Consider the following 21,051-nt stretch of genomic DNA (forward strand, 5'->3'; position numbering starts at 1 on the left):
CTTGATGAACACCTTGCAGGGAGATGGAGCCAAGCTGTTATCTTTTCTCTTGCACGCTGGTTCAGATTAATATTTCATATGTATGGCTGCCCATCAATACCCTGTGACCTTGAATTGCAGATGAGTTGTTAGGGAGGGCCTACGCAAGTTCTCATTACTCCAGTTCACCTACTCCATACTCACTCATAATTACGCAATTTTGTGTGCAGGTTGTACACCTGAAGCTGTCCATTCCAATCACACAGAGAGAATTAAAGAATCAAGGGGCATGGTTCATAATTCATCAGTGAGTATCAGTTACACTCCACAGCTTTCAAGCCTTCATCCTTATTCATTTAGGGCTTGGTAGTGTGTCTTTGTAATATGATCTCATTGCTCCATGGGGAGGCTGTGTTTGTGTGTGTGTGTGTGTGTGTTTATGTGTGTTCTATAAGACCAGATTCATTTCAAGCAAAATATGGCCAATAAATGGGGTGGAGAGGAATGTTAGGAATAGGAATAGTTTCACAGAAAACCAAATTCACACAATTTTCCACTAGCCCCAAACATAATCACGTTTGGTGTCCAACTTTTTTTTTTCTTTTGTTTTGTACTGGAGCGATAATATTAGTTGCAGGTTACTAATGGAACTAATTTTAAAGTTAAGCAATAAAGTCTATGTCACTCATTCATTTCTATAAATAGATGCCCAAGTGTTTGTATACTAGCTTCCAATGACACTGTTATGCTGCATATTCTGATTTTTGGAAAAAAAAAAACAGCTTTTTTTTATGTTGCAACATATATTGGGGAAGAAGTATTTCTATTTGTCCAAGATGTTCATGTACACAATGTACTGTTATAGATTAGTGTGAGTCATATTGTCTTAAACTACATTGACAAACCTGTGTTACATTACTGAAGCACTGACGGCAGAATCGTACGGTGGGTAGGCATATATTTATAAGGTATTGAGTGACCTCCATTACTTGTTACGCACATGCTTTGTAGTACCAGTGAAAGACTAAGCCAAACTATTCACTTTAGAAGGCTCTGCTTCATCTTCTCTGTCTAGTCAAGCACCATTTTCAGTGTTAGACTTGGGTTAACTTCAGATCAAACCTTCTGAAACACTGAACCAAAAAAGAAAATTACATAATTCAATTCAATTTTATTTGTATAGCACTTTTAAGAATACAAATACACAAAAATCAGCTTGTAAATGCATATTTAGATCCCTAGATGAGCAAGCCAGAGGAGAGAGTGGTAAGGAAAAACTCCATGAGATCACATAAGGACAAAAACTTGAGAGTAACTCTAAAGGGAACCCATCGTCTTCTAGGTGATACTGGATAGTGGCATTATAAATCATTACTCTTCTACAATTGTATACTGTAATGTCAAACTATATTAAGTGTGTCGCAAGGATCTACACTATGAGCATCACAATCCTAATATTTACAGCAGCAGTCTTGAGGTACAAGTCTACAGTATCCAGGTGAAATTATCCACTAACAAAGGGGTGAGACGTGGGAATAACCGTTTTTTGGGAAGTGCAATCTGTAGGGAATCCATGTGGGATCAGCCACAGCAATCTTTAGAGCATACATTCTCAATCTTGGGCTTGCAAGCCTACATGGGGTCTCCTAAGTAGTGGATGAGGTCACATTATTTACATACTGTATAATAGTTTGTGGCAGCTGGGTCGAGCGGCAGCTGTGGACCGAGAGGAGGCGGGTCGAACCAGCAGGTAACACGTGATGAGTCTCACCTGTGTCTTATGACTGCCAGTCTCCTTATTTGTGTCTCTTTGTGCTTTCAGTGACTCCTGTAATGAGAGAGAGAGAGAGAGAGAGAGAGCACATACATCACTAAAATTCCACCTGTCTCCGTAGTCTTCCTCCATACCCTCACACACCGGGTTCTACATAGATTTGTGAGTTAGAATCTTTTAAAATAATACTTAAAACTTTCAGATTATTATTAAAATTAGCCTTCATTCAATTTGGAGGTGAAATAATAAGGTGCTGTCTCATACAACATGTGAAACTGTTTTTCTTATGCACTCCATATTTTGAACATTTCATAGAACACACAGCACAGATATCAAGCCATGCAATGAAGCAGAGTGTATAGATGAATCCTATGTTAGGCTATTATATGACATACAGAAGGCTTTCAGAGGGAAAAACTGCATAAATGCAGATTCAGGTTTTTGTGGGTTTTTTTTATTTGTTTGTTTTTTTGGCAATTCTGATCAGCTCCTGTGGAGAGCAGAAGCCATTTCACACTGGTTCAGTTAGAATATCTCAAGGTCCTCTGCAGCTAATATACTGTATGATTTGACTGAGGCCATGGGATATGGTCTTAACTTCCTCTTTTTTAAGTGCTGTATAATGTAATGAGACAGGGAATTATAGAGAAGCAGAAATAGCAGAAAAAAACAGCTCTTACCACTGAAGATCTGCACCGGTGCTTAACCCATTATACTGTATGCTGGAGTTATGACAGTGTATTTTTTCTACTGCCAAAAAAACTTGCTGTCCTTTAACTAATGTGTTGGGTAGTTCTGTTTCTTGGCTGGAATGAGAAAACTACAGCCAAAACTCAGAACATCATTGTTGTTTTTGGAATTTTGTAAAGCTAAATGTTTCATTTGCTCTATTGTCTTCCAGAATCTGAATCTGAATTGGGTGACTTGGACACTTTCTAGGAGTTTAACTTCCCATCCTCATGCCCACTGGCATGAAGCATGCCTTCCTTCCTCATGCCCAGTGTTCCTACTATGGCGCTCCTGGAACAATCTTGGCAGCTGCCACACAGAGAACACAGCAGATCCAGGGTAAGGACACACACAAGCTTTTATTTATTGGTGCTTGTGCCCTTTTGCATGGTCAGTGGGCAGAAACACTGCTTATCCTGTTTTGATTCAGCTTTGCATAGCTCAAGGCCACACACACACACACACACACACACACACACACACACACATGCTCAGCTCACCGCTCAGAGAAAGAGAGCAATATATATGGCATCAAATGTAAACCCCTTTCCACTTCTCCCCCAAATCATTCCCTCCCACTGCAGACTCACACCAAACCGGGCCCTCCAACTCCTACAGCTCTGGACCCTGACTGGGATAAAGCGTTTACTGAGAATGAATGAATGGATGAATTCATTAATTGCACTGAACCAAGATTTAAGACTGAAAATAAAACTGACTTACATTTTAACATGATGTTAACGTCTAACGTTTGCAATATGTAAAAAATGCGTTGTGTGAAGTATGTACTGAATGTGTAGATTAAAGTATCACAATATGCAACATACTGAACAGTACATACAGGATATCACATGTGCAGACCTCAGCATAATTAGAGTGTAAGAGTATTTGCACTGGACTTACAGGTGCCATGCATGTGTAGTGCTGTATTTCAGCAGGTGCAGTGTTAGTGCTAGAAGCATTGTGCAGAGTGTTATTGCACAGTGTTACAGCTTGGGGTAGATGCCTGTCTCTGTCTCACCCCTGAATAAAGGAAAATGTAGTTAGCAGGATGTGAAGGATTTACAAGCTTGACAATATTTGCCTTGCAGGCCCATAAGGAAAGGGCAGGTCACAGTCAGTGATCCTATCCACTGACCAGATTATTCACAGTTCTTTTACCTTCTCTGACAATGCACTGCACCGCACACACTCAGTTTTAAAAGGAAATTAGAGGAAGTGATTTCACCCAATCACATGTCTTGATAATGTATTTATTCAAACTCCTTTCTTTTTTATACAATGTATAATTGCACCACTCTGAACCAAAGTAAAACATATAAAGTATATATAAAACACCGCAGGCTCATGTTTTATTTTTACACTATGATTGTTAAAGTAGGGCCCCCAACTTGTTCACAATGTGCTGGCCTGAATTAATCTTAGGCCAAGGTTAAGCAGCAGTGTCGATCAGCTTTCCTATTTCTGAATATATGTCCTACATATCCAATGTTTAGACATCATACTGTTGTCTGAATCTAGTTCAGAGTGCGAAAAGGTGTAAAAAGCCATCAATTGAGGCACTAAAATGTCTCATTTAAGGATTTTAATCTCATAGGAAATGGCTGTGCAATTAAGGTTAAGTGAAGGATGATAAAATTATACCCAGACAGGGAAGTGCACAGCTACAAAAGTTAAGTATTGCAGGGTGAACGAGTGGATTTCCCTGATCTTAAAAGCACTAGATAACAACTTTTCTTTCCTCTTTTGTCTTTTCCCTGTCAGTCCATCCACTCGCTCTGTAGAATTGATTGACTGACAGAGTTGTAAGCTAAGATTTGGTTGGTGAAATATTGAAAGCCTTACATTTAAAGCTCCAGTAACAATGAACATTTAATATTACAGTTTCCAGTTCTTTGTTTTTTCATTTTTTTTTTTTTTTTTTTTTTTTTTTTTTTTGCTTATGCTGACGCCCTTGTCACACATGAAAGTAAATACAGGGTCAAAAACAGAGTGTCAGCCCCCTCTTTGGGCGTCCTTCGAGCAATTTTGTCATTCAGGGCCCTGCTCATAGCATTGGTACATCTTGGGATAAAAGCTCACATCCATCAATCTCTATCAGTTCCATGATACAATCTCATAGTCCTCATGCTCAGATGGTATTCACTCCTAGCAATTCTAAGACAACCTCACAACATAACCTCCTGTCTTTTAACGCACATAAGTGGCCTTTGATTTTTTTTTGGTTTTAATTAAGCCAGGGAAAGTAACATTTACTGAAGAAAAAACTCATCTTCTTCCCATCCCTTTGTGCCCTTGGATACATAATTACTTCTTAAATGAATGGTGTGCAGATATTAGGTAAGAGGGGAACAAATGAACTTTTTCAGCTTCAAAGGTGCCCTCCGAAGTAACTGTGTATTGAAATTCAGATCTTAGTCAATTTACATGGAAATCAGATAGCACAATGATAGATCTGCTGAACAAGCCTACCACAGGCATGACTGCTAGAGTGCGCAATAAAATTAACTGAAACTTGATGCTCATTTATTTATTTATTTGTGTTTGTTTGTTTTTCTTTTACTTTTTTGCAATGCAAGCACAATTTTTTTTAGTTATTGAACTTTTTGTGACATCTTTTAACATTGTACTAGTGAATTTAAGCTGAGAGCAGACAGTTTCCTTGCTCAGCTTCTGTGACTGAATGGTGCTTGTTTCAAAAACATACATTTCTCTCTCTCTCTCTTTGAGTGTGTGTACTTTTATCTTATCTTCTCCTTGGCTCGCTTCTTTCTCTCTGAGATAGTCGTCTGCTTGTTCACTTATTTATAGCTTTATTGCTTGGAGCAGGAACTGCTGCATGTTTGTTGCCAGAATAATACAATAGCATTCTTGCCGATGCTTGATGAAACGTATTTGCCACCAAGGACAAGCCATCTGAACCAAAGGTCCCAGCATTGATATTAAATCAGCAAATTTTCGGTTTATTGTGTTACCCTCCAACATCCTTGAGGACCCCACTGAGGTTTCCTGTCCATGCCTGTGTGTGATGCGTGATGCTGTTGATGACTGCTTTCTTCTATGAAAATTGATCCAATCAGTCTGGTTACACTGGATCAATATGTATAGCCACAGGCAGCCACTGACATGTGGACAACTGGCCTAAGAGGACTTCTTGTGGTAGAGGAAAAAGATATGCTGAAATCACTTTATGGCAGCTGTTCATCCTATCAGTGCTAATGGCTGTAGCTGGCTTATTGCCCAGAACACAGATAACTATGTTACCTGCAAGTTTCAGTTATTGGCACACTGGTGTGCTGCTGCTTCATTTTGATGATGGGTCTAAATGCAAAAAAAAAAATGCATCTGCAATGTTTGGGGTCAGAGTCGGACATCTCAGCAGCCATTTTTAATCCTGCCAGTAAGTCACTTAAAATATATAGAATGTCACAAAGACTGGTTGATAAACTCATCTTTTTGTCCCAATCTACAAATATGTGACATTCAAGGGGCATGAGAATCAATACCATCAGCAGCTTTTACAACTTTCTCTAATGTAAAGACTGAAGAGAATATAATGAATTATAGGGCATTCTTCAATTAAGCCCTCATTATATAAATAACCTACAAAAATTGAGTCTGTCAAGCAAGATCTGCAATTGCAGAAAACTCTATTCTACTTCAATGCACCCTTAATCCACATTCACTTGGAAAAGCGAGACAAGTGGTGCAGAGATGTGGCACTTTTCTTGAAAGGTTCAGGACAGCTGAATTAAAATGAATTACTCAGATCAATGTCTTTTTCAAACTCGCAGGTAATCAACCCACGTAGGTTAGCTTTGCTAAATTGCGTGCTCAGAACTTTAATTAGGTCTTAGTTTCTGTTTGCTAGACAGTGCTCAGTTCGCAGGTGACCCTGTGAGATTTGGGAAAATGAGCAAATTGAGCAAATACACAATGACTGTCTTGCTCTATGAGTTTGGCAGGCACATCTATCTGGTTAATTAATTTCGCTTGTCAACTGTGAACTTTACAAGAGAACTTTTACAGACATTGGAAGTTCTGGATTTGTTATTGGCTGGTTTATTCATATATAAAAGCAGCAGGGAATAATTGAATATGAATGCATTATTAGATAATGTTCATACAGATAATGTTTTCTTAACAGATACAAATACAGATACAATTAGGTGCACTATTTGTTTTTTTTCTCTTTGAAAATTTGCCAGAAACTTTCACAGGGCATCTGGTTGAGACTGGAGGTGTGCATCAGGACTGAGATCCCATGGGACCAATAAATCAAAAAAGCTGCACGGTTGAGTTTTTTTAATTTCATACAAGCACAAGTCAGGGGTCAGATATGGAGCTGGCAGGACAAAGATAGACCACATTCATTCTTTCATCCTCAATAACACACAGTGCTTTAAATTAGGCTTTTAGTTTGATTATATTTTGGGAAGTAGAACCACCTAAATTCATTAGACAGTATTGCAAGTTGGTACACATCTCTCATTTAGATCAATTATGAATTCCAGTGATGTAGCTGAAGTTGAGGAACTGTCAGAGCCACACACCATGCTGACAGTGCTGGAATTTCTACCTCTGGGGTTGTTCCAGTGTTTTCCAGTATTTCTGGGCCCATAGTGCTAGGATCCATATTTAATTAAAAAAAAAAAAAAAAAAAAAACAGTAGAAACTCAACACCAACAAGTTTAGTCTGTTCAGACATTTGACTTTGCTGTGACCTCAACCCGGTTTGGATCAATTCCAAAATCTAATCAGTTCATCTGAATTGATTTTGGTATTGAGATATTGCGCTAACAAGAATTTCGGACAGACACATGGACGGACAGATGGCTACACCTAATTCGAGTTTAAATCTAAATGCAGACACAGTTACAGCTATTTGGAGTACTAAACAGATACAGATAGTGCCACTGCGTTACACCCCTAAACTGTAGGAAAGGTTGCACATAGCATATTTCCTCTGTAGCAGGATGTAAACTTGGAAAGAGCATCTGTGTTTAGTCAGTAGAAACAGGTTTGTATCAGTTTCCATTATTTTGTCATTCTTAGTTCTGATTTTAAAAACAAAAATGCTTTAATTATTGGCAACAAAGCTGTGTGAGTAACAGGAGAAAAAGCTAGGCAATGCTAGGTAGGTTGATAATGTTTGTTAGCTAGCCTGATATTCTAAATATATCTTGTGCTCTTATGTAAAGTGAAATGATTACTTCAATAAATAATTTTATCAGGTTCTTTAGTATGTTTTTGTTAGGATCTTTCCTAAAAACAAAGTAAGACAAAGCAAAAATTCATGCCTTACATACAGTCACGAGTCACTTTATTATTTATAGACCATACTGATACTGGGTAGGACCCTGTTTGCTCTCAGAACAGACTTCTCATGAAGACTTCTTCATGGAATGGATCCCACAAAGTGTTGCAAATCTACTGCAAATATCTCATTCTCTTTAGGATTCAGATCTGGTGCCTGGGGAAGCCATTAAAGTACACTGACACCGTCATGTTCATGAAACCAGTTTGAGATGACTTGTGCTTGTGACATAGTGCATTATCATACTAGAAGTAGCCATTAGAAGATGGGTGCCAAGAATACATCCCCCATTATACCATCACCAACAGCACCAGCCTGAACTGGGTTGGGTCCATATATTTGTGCTTTTGGTACCAGATTCTGACCCTATCTGCATGTCACAGCAGAAATCGAGATTCATCAGAACAGGTGATGTTTTTCCAATTTTCAACTGTTCAGTTTCAGTGAGCCTGTGCCCCACCGTAGCCTCAGATTCCTGTTCTTGGTGATGTGGTCTTCTGCTGTTATAGTCCATACACCTCAAGGTTCGAGGTGTTGTGCGTTCTGAGATGGTTTTCTGCTCACCACAACTGTAAAGCATGAACATTTCAGTTACCGTAGCCTTCCTAAAACAGTCTGGTCATTCTCTTCTGAGCTCTCTCATCAACAAGGTATTTCTGCTTGCAGAACTGCCACTCACTGCCACTCATTTTTTTTTTTTGTCTGTTTGTTTTTCACACCATTCTGTGTAAATTCTAATTGAAGCTCTTGACCTGTATCTGCCTGATTTTATTGCACTGCTGCTACATGATTGGCTGATTGGATAATTGCCTGAATGAGGAGGGATACAGGTGGCCGGCGAGTGTAATTGTCTTAAGGTAGCAGTATATCATGTTTTTTTTCCTTTAAACAAAAAAATCACTGAAAAAACACTTTTTAAATCAGAACACTTTGTAATATTTAATACATTTAAAGGAGTATTTAATCTACGTAGTATTTAAATGTCTTCTTACATTCTGATAGATGTCAACAAAATATCTGTGGAGAGATCAAACTTGAATTTGTCTGAATTTTTGAGTCAGCTGATGGCCAGCAAAATCTTTGATTATTCCTGTAAAATAGGCAGTAATTGTGTCTATTTTGAATCGGCATAGATGTGTTAAAACATGATGCACAGCCAAACAGCTTGAGCACTATGTCCATTCGGTCAGGCATGGAATCATTTTGAGCCTTAATTGTGAAAAATAATTATAAGGCTCATGTGAAAGAGAAACACAGAGGACAGGTGTGTGAGGAATGGACCGGAGTGCATTGCGTCAGCTCCCACTGCTATTCACAGCCAGCACATTCACTTTGCACCTCCAAACCCCCTACGCCCACACCCACCTGCCGTCTTCCTCCACAGGCCCTGCAGCAATCCCTTAAGATGAAGAATACGAAGGACATGTCACTGAACAGCAAACAGTGCTCTTTTCAAAGCTCACAAACTTTCCTATAGAAAGTATTACCTAAATATTAAATATGGCATATTGCCACTAATGCAATCAAGCCACAACTCACTGCGCTCCATTATGCTATCAGCGTAGAAAGAAAAGCTGTCTTTTCTCAGCCAGGATAAATGACAGGGTGTCAGCAGTCTTTCTGCTACTGTGCTGCCAAAAATCCATTATCTGTACCTTAAATTTTCAATAGTTTCAAGGATGGGTGGCATATGTTTGTGTGCTGCAAGGGGTTGGTTCCTCAGGGGTTTGACCTGCAGAGATGCAATGTGCTGCAGTTGATAAATTGCTGCGACTTTGATCCGGAGGCACTGTGACAGCTGCTGATTAGGTATCTGAGGCTGAAGATGTAACAAGAAAACACTGTCATAATCTAAAGACTTCCACTTAATCTGGCTCTAATTAAAGTCCACCAGCAGAGGCCTATGATGGCTTTAAAGAGAGCCTTCAAAAAGAGCATGCAAATACCCAATGGCAAAGAGAAAAAGGTTAACTGCCACAGTTGATGTGTTGCTGAAATGATGGGAGAAGAACCAATGTTCCATTAGTGCTTGATTTTGTTTTCCTTCAGACAGCTCAGCTCTGAGTCAGAGGCTTAGTCGCCATTTAGAAAATCAATGATTAGACCTTTTTCTTCCTTCTTCTCTAATCTTCTCTTCCTCAGTGAGCATAGCGCTAAACCTAGTGCATCACTAGCTCTCTCCTCCTATTTATCTCTCGAGACTTGTACTCCTAGACCACATTTCACTTTTTTCCTCTTCCTTTCACTCTCTCCCAATCCTCCCTCTCACTTACCTTTTGTCCATTTACATAAAAAGCACAGATACGTGCTGGAGGAATTTCCCAGTAAATAAACTAGTTCATCTCGACTAAACAGGTTAGCATTAGAGTGTAGCAATGTTGTCCTTGTGGCTGTAGCCTACAACAGTTTCAAAAGATTACAGGGTTAGTGGCATGAATTCACCTTCTCACACTGTGAAATACACCACACATTAATCCTGTGTCGTTTTGTTTTAGGTTCGTGGCAATGTGCTTTTTTTATATTATGCCATGTGTTTTTGTTTCTGTCCTAGTCCTATATCTGCGCCTGTTCTGACATTGGTCGATTGCCCTAATGTGTTCACCTGTTCTGTGTAAAGTTTTTGCGTACCATGCTGTTTCTGTTCCATTGTTGTGAAGTTTTGTCTACGTTCTGAGCTTTGTTTTGGAAAAGAAACTTAGAGAATCTCGTGACACCCACTTTAAAGCCCCTGTCAATTTATTTTCATAATTATGTTCTGTTTTTCGTTGTTGTTGTTGTTGTTGTTGTTTTCAGTTAAGAAATTTCTGAATTTCTTTTTTCTGCTGTTTTCTATTAGCCAACCCTAGCTGGATGGTAGAGCTATTTAATAAACTCAATTTGGTAGAGCTTATGCCAGATTTACCAAAGTACCAGTATTAGCCATTTGTTTACTCAACTTTACCACCAGCACAGAAACTAAAGTGACTTGTTTCCTGGTTGCTCAGCCTCTTTGTGTCTGAGGGTGAGCATCCAGCAGGATTTTTTTTCCATTTATTGTACACTATATTAGTGTAGTAGTATATGTGTGGTAATAGTTCTACCTTACATTTTTTGAAAGGTGAAAGGAATAAGAATTAGGAGAGTGGTGTAGTACACCTGAGATAATCAAAATCTATCTAGTACTGAAAAAGATAGGAAAGCTGCATATTTAATTACCACATTGCTAAAATACTCATTACTTACATGTGGGCATATTGAAAAGCCAAGATTACATTTACTGATTTAGTTTTTCTTTTTTAACATTTAAACATTTTCTGATTCAGTTTGTTTTGTTTTAGAAAATGTCACGTTATAACAAAAAAAATCTTGCTAAGTTTTACCGTCCAAACTTATAACCCTAAATAGTTAATAAGCTACTTGATGCCACAGGACTTGTTGTAGCTTTTAGTTATCATCAAATAGTATTTAGGGATATACATTTCTTGAATCTGTCATTGATAAATACTTAATAAATGACATATCTTTAGTAGCACAAAAATGTATCTTGAACAAAACCACGTTGTCAGGGGCCTTATATATTGCAGATATCACTATAAGCCAGCAGCCCCTGGAAAACTCCAACGTGCTTTGGCCAGTCATGTTTCCCATTGGAGGGATCTTAGAGTCAAGCAGAACATCGATCAGAACATTGTTCAATAAAGACAATATTCTTTTTTTAAGAATGCCTACTAAAATGCTAACTGCTGTTTCACAAATAGTAATTGTAGAGGCAGGCCAGGCCAAGTGATGATGAGTTGAATTAAGTGTGTTAACTGAAGAAGAATAGTTACCTCAGCACTGGAGTCTAACAATCCTGGACAAGAGGAATCATGGAAGACTGAGATGGATAATATACTGGACCAATGGTGGTTGTGTCTCTGGTTTGCATGGACCCCATGTGTCTCAACCATGAGGCCTAAGGTGACCCAAGACCTTTTGCTGATGTAAAATTTATATAGAGGGGAGAAAGTGATGTGAAATATTTGAAGTAATGTTATCTCAGATTATAGACAGTTATATGGACCACTAGGACCCCCAGGTCCCTCACCCCATATAGTGCTCAACCCGTTCTAACTGAGATCCAGAGGATATCCCATTTTAAATTCACCAACTTTTTTTTTAACTCCAAGATATATTTCTTTATGTTTTCATCACAGCATATATTTCTTTATGGTACTAGAAGACAAGCTTATGTCGCAGTATTCTGATAAGAGAGGGCTATCATGGTTCGTTTGCCTCACTAATGGATTTAGCTCATCAAACAGTCAATCAATTGATATTTCAGATGCTTCACTGCACTTAAATTACTTACATTATATTTATTATTTCTTCTGTTATTTCTAAAAAGCTCAGTTAAGCTAGTATATGAGATTTACAGGCAGCGACTTAACTCAGCAATTTAGGTTCAATTTAAGTTACACCAAGATATACTTAGGAAATGTTCTCTGTATTGAGATTCAGCATATGCAGGAGCTTAACTTGGTGACCCAATCAGATTAATATTAATATTGCCTGTGAGGCATTCATGCTTCCTGTGTTCTTCTTGTGTAGAACTTTCAGTTCAGGAGTGTTTCAGCTGTGTTTAGACTAACACCTTTAAGAGCAAGCACTTTCCTTTTAGTCAAAAAAAAAAAACTGGACTGACAGAAGAGATCATGTATGGGTTCCACACACTGATTGGTTGCAAGTCTATAAAAGAGCACTTAAAACAGCACACCTTATGTTTTACACAATAAACAATCCAGTCTCCTTGTGACACACTCCTGAGGTCGTTTCAGAATTGGGTTATGCATTCAAAGTCTAGAGTTAATACTGAAATTGTGGGCCTTCTTGCGTCTCAATTGCGTTAATCTACTTATTGGAGGAATCTCCTAGTAAAGAAACTAGTTTGACTTCACTAAAGGCTTTTTCAGACCATAGCGATGTTGGCTTTGCTGCTGCAGGTGACAACAGTTTCAGAAGATTATAGGATTAACATCCACTGTGACTGTAAACTCACTGGTCTACTGGATTTTATTAACAGGTTGACCTTCACTTGGAAGAGAAAGTGAGAGAATCTCATGACACCCAATTTAAATATTGTTGATCTCAGTTTAAGCCAAAGGCCCCTGGAAGACAGCAAGGTGTAGATAAATGTGACATTTTAATAAATTTCCTGCTGCCCAGCAGTGAGATATAACTTGATCTCCCACATTCTTCTACACATCACAATCTGCTTGTCCAGCAAAATCTATACTGCATCATTCTCAAAATTGTTCAAAGTGTCATGGCTGTTAAAACTAAAGACAATATTTTGTTTAAAAATAAGACTAGCCATTAAAATTCCATAGTTAATAGTGTCAGACACTGTTATCACATCCAAAGGACATGAAGCAAGCAGCATGCTTCTGTTTCAAAAAGAGCTGCTGGACAGCACATACTACATTATGATAAATGCTATTTTACAAATGCTAATAGTAGAGCTATAAACCAGGCTGAGTGATCAATCAGTCATATTTACTAAAAGCCCTCCTAATCACCGGACTAATCATGGACTCATTGCAGTGCTTTTCATCATTCATAATTTCCTATTGAAGAAGTATGAGAATTTATTATGAAAATCAAAGCAACAGAGTTGACAAGTTGATCAAGATGTGTTTGTTCTCAGTCTAATAGTATGAGACTCCTGGGCTAGAGGAATCTTGGAAGACTGAGATGGATAAAACCCTGGACCAATGACGCTTGCTTCTCTGTTTTCCACAGACCTCAGGGGTCTCAACCATGAGGCCTTAGATGAGCCGAGACCTTTTACTGGTGTAAAATTTATTTAGAAAGAAGAAAGTGATGTAAAATATTTGAAGTAAGGTTACCTGTCCCCAGGCCACTCAGTGTATACACTGTCTTTGGACCACAAGGACCTTCAGGTCCCTCACACCATATAGGGCTGTCTGACCACCAGAACCCCATACTGCAACTGTTGTGCCTATAAATTATTGCACACCGATGGTGGCGTATTGAAATTGTTGACATTTTTACTACGGCCTTTAGATATCTGCATGAGAACTTTATGCCCTCGCAAAAGAAATTTTTATAGCAGGATGCAGTGTTAGAAATAGTCTTAGCAATGTTATAAAATCATAACTCGTAAGCCGTTCAGGTGGAGATCCTGAGAATAGCAAAATGGAAATCTCTTTCAATCCTATTTTTTCCAACTTAAAGAGATTTCTATAGAAGATATTTCTATAGAAGATATATATTTGTATATAATTGTGGTCTGTGGGATGTTCAAAAAAAATTTATTTTTTTTCCCAAACCAAACTCAAGTGAACTCTGTTCAACTAATTGGTTGTTAAGTTGTTATTTGTAAAGAGTTTTAGAAACTATATAGATTTTTACCCCTGCTCCAATATAATGCACTACAAAATGTGGAAAGGTTTGGAGGGTAGTAGGGTTGTGAATACTTGCAAGGTTCTTTTTTTAAATGTGAGAGACACTGAACCATTGTAGCTACAGAAACCTAAGAATAAATTTGATTGGATATGCCATTAGCGTCACTGAAACGAATTCTCAACTTTTTCACATGTTCTTACCAAATAATTAACTATGATGTTTTTATGAATTAAGTGTGATGTTCCCACAACAAAGTTACACAAATAATCTATGGCTATGAGATACTTAGTTTGTGGCCTCAAAATATTAAAATATTAACTTGTGGCATCAATATTAATTCCTGGCTAAGCCTTATTAAAAAATAATTACCATAAGTCTGCAACATAGACAGGCATCCATACTTAATCAGTGTATTTAAATTTATTTTCATATTTTTATTAGGTCACCGTTTACATCACTTTCACCACTAAATTTGAGCAGAAGATCCAACTCAGTAGCCAGCTAAGACAGGTTTTGACATGTATGCAGTCCTTAATCTGCTATGGTGCCATGATGATGGAGTCTGTGCTACAATGTGGTATCACAAAGACAACATTAGTGCAAGAATTAAACCTTGATTTTGTACATGACTGCTTGTATTAGCCAAAAGGATGATGTAAGAATAAGGTAGTTCATGCTTGGGCATCCAAAGTGAAAATGGAAAGGGAGCTCAATTGGATTTCTACATGCCAAGCCACAGTAAGTCAAATATGGATTCACTGTCTGTCATGCTAAATCAAATATATGGAAAATGCATTTTGCTGAAATGTTAGCCCCCATTGTGCCTGGATGTTTTTAGCTGTTGAATGACCAACATGTCAATTCTCAGCAGGAGAAAGTGTATATCTCAAATCTAATTTTAATCAGGATTTCATAAAACATATAACCAGAAGCCATATGATTTGCCTATGCAGGTTGTGGTGTATAACAATCCCAAAGGCTGAACATGACTATGTAGTTTGATTGTCAGTTTTTTTTTTCCTGTTTAGGAATGTGTCTTTTAGCATTTTTTATGCCTAATTGTGGCAAATACAACAAATTCTTAATAGGCCTCAACCTCTGGGCCATCAACAACATAAGTCCAAATGTAATGTTTCTTCAGGGAAAGTTAAGTGTGTTCATAGTCAATTTTCTGGGTGCGCCATTCAGATTATGCTAATCATCTGTGTGTAATTCCCCCCTCCAATGTTTCCAGATTTTTCTTGAGCAGAAGCATCCGAGACAGGGTTTTACAAAAGACACCACTGCCAGATAATTGTGTGCACAACTTAATGTAGCCATGAGATATTAAAATCATGAGATGTGTGTAGGATGTAGGCTTTTTTATCATGATTTTCTTGTGATGCAGAAATCAGAGTTGTTTCATTACAGTGAATATTTGTTTAAATCCTACTGTTTTTTTTCACAAAATGTCCAGAACACTAGTGTTTCCCTCATCAACAGACTCTCAAAATTCAGTTATGTAAATTCTCTACTGAGATACCACTCTGTTCATTTATCTTCATGAGAAGACGCAGTTAGAGTAATCAAGAAAAAAGCTTCTTTGCTACCTCCAAATTATGACACTTTTACTGCTCTTAGCTCTGCAAGGCTGATAGAAAATGCTATTCTCATTGTCCCCTAGCTATTTAACAGCAAATTGGACTTTTTTTCTATCGCTTCAGTAGCCAAAGTGAGCACAAGTCAAGGTGAGATTCAGTCATGTGGGTCTTCTTAGTATTCAAGTTGTAAGTTTGTGTCTCAACAGCAAACTGTTAATTGTTTGCTTGGGAGCAACTGAGGATAAGCAATCTCACTAATTGAGGCTTCTAATGATGAAGGCATACTCCATTTGCTATTCTTCAGCCTAGGGAACAGATTACTGGGATTATAAAGGTTTGTTCTCTGGGTGAAGGAATGCTATCCCAGTCAATCATGTATCATGTATGCAGTGGATAAAACCAGTTCATGCCATAACTGCTCCTACTACTGTCTTGCAGCCACCCAAAATCCATGAGTGCATCAGGCTAATCAATATAATTATACAAATCCCACAGTGATTTTACTTAGTGTATTTCCTCACCCCCACACCTACTCACATTATGGCATATTGTACATGTATGTGTTGTAAAACTCAGTTGTTTTTAGATGTCTCAAGGTCACAGAGCAAAATATTCAGTTTTCCATATGTTACATTTTTGTACTCTTCCACACATGCACTGATTAAGTACATTGTGTAAATTTATTATATATGTGAATGAGGGAGTGTGGGAGATTAGAAAAGCTGTTCACTCAATACAATAAGGAACCATTCAAGGAAGCTCCATTGATATTCTATAGGCACTGACATTCCTTCATCAATGTAAAAGTTATTGTTAAAAGGTGAAATCAACCCTACTTTGGACAAAACCAAAAGTAGATGGACTTTTTCATTTTTTGAAGAGTCAGAGTCAAGGATATTTTCATTCCCATTAGCTATAGACACTTGGCAGGGAATATAACATTATAGAAATCCCTGTTAGCTTTGCTGGTTGCTATGACAACAGTGATGTCAGGAAAGGTAAGAAGAAAGAAATATGTCTACACTTTGGATTTCTTAGGAATGAAAGTTACACAGATCTTGAAAGGTGGATTTGAAACTTTTTTTTTTACCTCATACAACTTCTGCAGCAGCTTGCTTGCAATACATGAGTGGCCCATGGCTGAGCTCTGGGAAGGAGAAGCACAAGCTCACTGCCTGATCGTACACCATATCCTGATGGTACACCAGATTAATGAAATGAAGTTAAATGAGAGGTTTTTAGATCCACTACCGTCATAGCACTACTACTTCGTAGCTTTTTGATGAAAATCCATACAGTTATAAGAAAAGCTGTGAACTTTTTTGGAATTACCTGGATTTCGACATTAAGGGGAATATTCTTGGGGTGTAGTGAGAAGTTGATACCGAAATTGCGCAAATCGGTATCCTAACCTCAGACATATCTACGGACATATTAGAAAGTAAACTGTTTAGAAAGTTGCGCAAGAACCATGCACACAAGGGGGAGTTTGCCTAAAAGAGGTGTGTCTTAAGCGAGGAGCACCATGAAGTCTAGCACCAGTGTCTGACAGTTTGATGTAACTACAATATACACTGAACATAACACTGAAATGTATGTTTTAGTTAGTGCCATTTAAAATGCACTGAAAAACCCTATGGAATGCCATTCAAGGCCAATGTTACATAAATACTTAAATAGTCTATTAACTAATTAATGGTGTCATCCATTTGAAATCCACGAAGAGGGTTTTTTTCCACACAGAGAACAAAAAATTAAGGAAGAACACTTACTCCAAGCATTTAGTTTTGCCTCAAAATGTTGTGTAACGACAGAGATGGCTGAGAGAGACTGGATGTAACATATATAGCTGTTTGGCCTTGTATGAAGGCTACCTTGTCTCCTCCCATGCTGTTTAAATTTATTTACATTTTCATTGACTTGTCACGGTAATAGAGAGACTGATATTACATGCATGCTGCAGACCAGCAGCTGTACTGTCTCCACATTGAACTCGACTGTCACCAAAAGCCAAAGCTGCATAAAAGGTCGATTTTTGACAATTTGATTCATGATTGTGACCCTACAGTCACTCTCATATACCAATCTAGTTGTTTTGTGTATGAGCTCTTATATAACATGTTTACATGACTACAGTAATGGAAAGGGTAGATTCAGGGTATCTGATTAAATGCCCTTCAAAATGCAATTTGCCCTGCCACTTGTAAGCAAACTTAGCTAGCAGGCCTGAGTGGGAATTGACATTTCATGCTTTACCCTCTCTAAATATTGACTCAGTGGTATTTAATCACAGGCTCCAATTAATTGAGCAGCATTTAATATAACATGATACAGAATAAGATACTTGCTATTGCCATTTCCATTTTCAACTATGCCACATGTTTTTAAGTTAATTGGATTTTCTCTTTTACAGAAAATGAAGAACATACAGTTTAAATGGACTTATAGAAGATTTTAAAAGTAACACAGTAATACCAAGGTCTATATTCATTTTTCTTGATAGCATTATCCATATATTAATTTACCCAACAATAGTGTAAAAATATATTATACATTTATTGTATGGTGACATCAATTATTGAACTGTTTTTCGTCATCATCATTCATCTTCAGTAAGCACTTTATCCTTGTCAGGGTCAAGGTGAATCTGGAGCCTGTCCCAGGAACTGGAGGTCAAGTGCGAATACTCCCTGAATTGTCCCTTACAGGGCACCATGCACACACACACACATTCACACACTCATTCACACATAGGGGCAATTTATCATAGCCTTTCCACTTATGGGCATGTTTTTGGGATTTGGGAGGAAACCGGATAACCCAAAGGAAACCCACACAGACACAGAGAGAACATGTAAAGCATGGCACAAACAGTAGCACTGAACTCAGGATCAAACCATGGAACTTGGCCCTGTGACATGTCAATTCTACCTATGTTGCTTATGGTTTTTTAATTAAAATGCATTTTTAATTATTTATTACTACATGCCATCCAGTAAGCATAACAATTCTGTGCCATAAAAAGCTGTACTTTCATAACAAATTTATGAGGTGCCAGCTATAGCTCAAATAAATATGGCTGGCACATCATAAAAAGCTGTACTTTCATAAGAAATTTATGAGGTGCCAGCCATATTTATTTGAGCTATGAGTTGCTTGGTAAAGTTATCACTCTTATGCTATGCATGACCCTCGGCACCCAAACAACATAGAAATGTTTTTATTTAGACTACTTTCTAACCTTGCCTTGACCTGAAAAGCTCATGTTGAGTATGTTTAAAAAATGCAAGGGTAAACGCAGTCAGTCCGCATGTCTAAAGCCTTGTTTCATTTAATGCTTAGCAAATTCAACCTGATCAATTCAGTTTGTAATCAGATACTAGCTGTCAAAATGTCTGCGTTGCTCCTGCTCAGTCACATCATCATCAAAAATGGAGAAGAGCACTTGCACACTCTGTACAGATGACAGCTGACAAAGATTTAAATGACCTATTAAAAGAAATTAATAAAAAGAAATTTTGTCAACAGATCTGACTGAATTAATTTGTCCACCTATATTAGTGTTAAAAGACGAAAGATCAGTCGAGTGAAGAGACGAAACGAGGTTCATGTTTAAATGCAGCAAGTGACTTTTTCATCACAGGTGATGAGACAGAGACTTGTGGATGATGCTGATAATCAAAGTGAAAACTCATTTCCAATCCTAAACTTATAATTCTTTCAAATTCAGCAGTAAGGGTTTTTTTCCATAAGTATTGGAATTCATTGGAATTGGAATGAAATCTTTAAATGTGATTTTCTCCATTGTCACTTTTGGAGTAACCAAAATTTAAATATTAATTTAAATATAAATATTAATGTTAAAATTTCAAGGGTTATTGTAGGCCACCTCGCAATTATGATCATGCATTTCAACAATGGTACACAATACGTTGTTTGAAAGCCGAATACAGTGTACACTTCGATATTTCTTGAAATGAATTCCTATGTAATTTTCCACACATACTCTAATTGATATGTTCATGTGTTATTTCAGCATGCTCGTTTGAGTCTCAAGGTAAGTGTAGTGCCTGGTGGATTCCTCTTTGCCTTCTTGACTGACACATGGTAATTGTAAGCTTACTTTGAAGACAGAAGAAAGCGTCAGAGATGCTCATGTAAATAGGGCAGAGTGGAGACGGCTCAGCCTTTTCCCTCCTACTCCGCCATTAATTATTTCAGGCTTTGTGTTTTTTATCAGAGCGCAGCACACACATCCACACAGCTTCAGCTGAGGATGCATTAAAGAGAACAAAGATACGTAAAATCCTTGGTCCTCTAAAGCCTGTTCTGAGATATTTTGGTTGATCTCCCACTCAGCCAGATGAACAAGAGTCATGTGGAAGAGATGAGCTTGTGCCTTTGCTTTTTTGATGGTTGCACTCCACCAGGACTGAAGTATGAGAGTCTGAGAACTCTCCAGGGAGACAATTTTCCAAGAAACATCTGCGCCACATTCTGAAGTACTGTGAATTGCACTATGAAAGCACTGGGGAATAACAGTGAGCAAGTTCTGGAGACCTCCTAATGAGTTCAGACATAAGCCCATTTTTTAGGAGTCTAGGCCACGGCAAAGAGAATATTTATTTATGTATTTCAGAATATACTATACTGTGTGCTTTAGACAGCTAAAGATTGAATATCATTTCCTTCCAGAGTGAAAATGCTGGCTTATAGAGTATTAGCCTGAGTGATGGCACACAGAATTTTACAGAGTGAAATCAGAGTCAGCAAAACGTGAACCAGAATTAGATAAAGCTTGAAAACGTGTAATGTACAGTGGCCCTAAAGTGCAAAACACTTTAACAAACCAAAAACGCAACGGCAAATAAAATAACACAACAGCAAAACCAAAAACACAACAACAAAAATAAAAACACAACAGCAAAACCAATAACACAACAAAACCAAAAACACAACAAAGATAAAAAACTTGAACAACAAAAATAAAAACCAAAAACACAATAACAAAACCAAAAACACAACAACAAAATTAAAAACACAACAAAACCAAAAACACAACAGCAAAACCAAAAACACAACAAAAAAATAAAAACACAACAGTAAAACCAATAACACAATAAAATGAAAAACACAACAGCAAAACCAAAAACACAACAGCAAAACCAAAGGGTATGGCCTTATTGAACATCACATGCCCATTTCTGATTGGACACGGGGTATGTCCATCAAAGTGAAGAGGTACTATGCTTTTCAGTCTGCTGTTACCTTGAATGATTTAAAAC

At 37.7% G+C, this 21,051-nt stretch overlaps 1 protein-coding gene and 1 long non-coding RNA gene across 2 annotated transcripts in view; one reads left to right on the top strand and one right to left on the bottom strand.

The window, feature by feature from the left end:
* LOC128319157 (uncharacterized) lies at positions 1–3,767 on the top strand. The gene is made up of 4 exons (XR_008302587.1): positions 1–286; positions 1,802–1,915; positions 2,655–2,821; positions 3,067–3,767. It is a non-coding gene; the product is annotated as an uncharacterized LOC128319157 (long non-coding RNA).
* rxfp3.2b (relaxin family peptide receptor 3.2b) overlaps positions 1,222–21,051 on the bottom strand; it is a 26,922-nt gene continuing 7,092 nt past the window's right edge. Inside the window, exon 3 of the transcript XR_008302586.1 lies at positions 1,222–1,807. The gene's annotated coding sequence lies outside the window, so the exon portion shown is untranslated. The remainder of the gene's footprint in view (positions 1,808–21,051) is intronic.

This window comes from Pangasianodon hypophthalmus, chromosome 11 (genome assembly GCF_027358585.1).
Source record: "Pangasianodon hypophthalmus isolate fPanHyp1 chromosome 11, fPanHyp1.pri, whole genome shotgun sequence".
In the NCBI taxonomy this organism is placed as follows: domain Eukaryota; kingdom Metazoa; phylum Chordata; class Actinopteri; order Siluriformes; family Pangasiidae; genus Pangasianodon; species Pangasianodon hypophthalmus.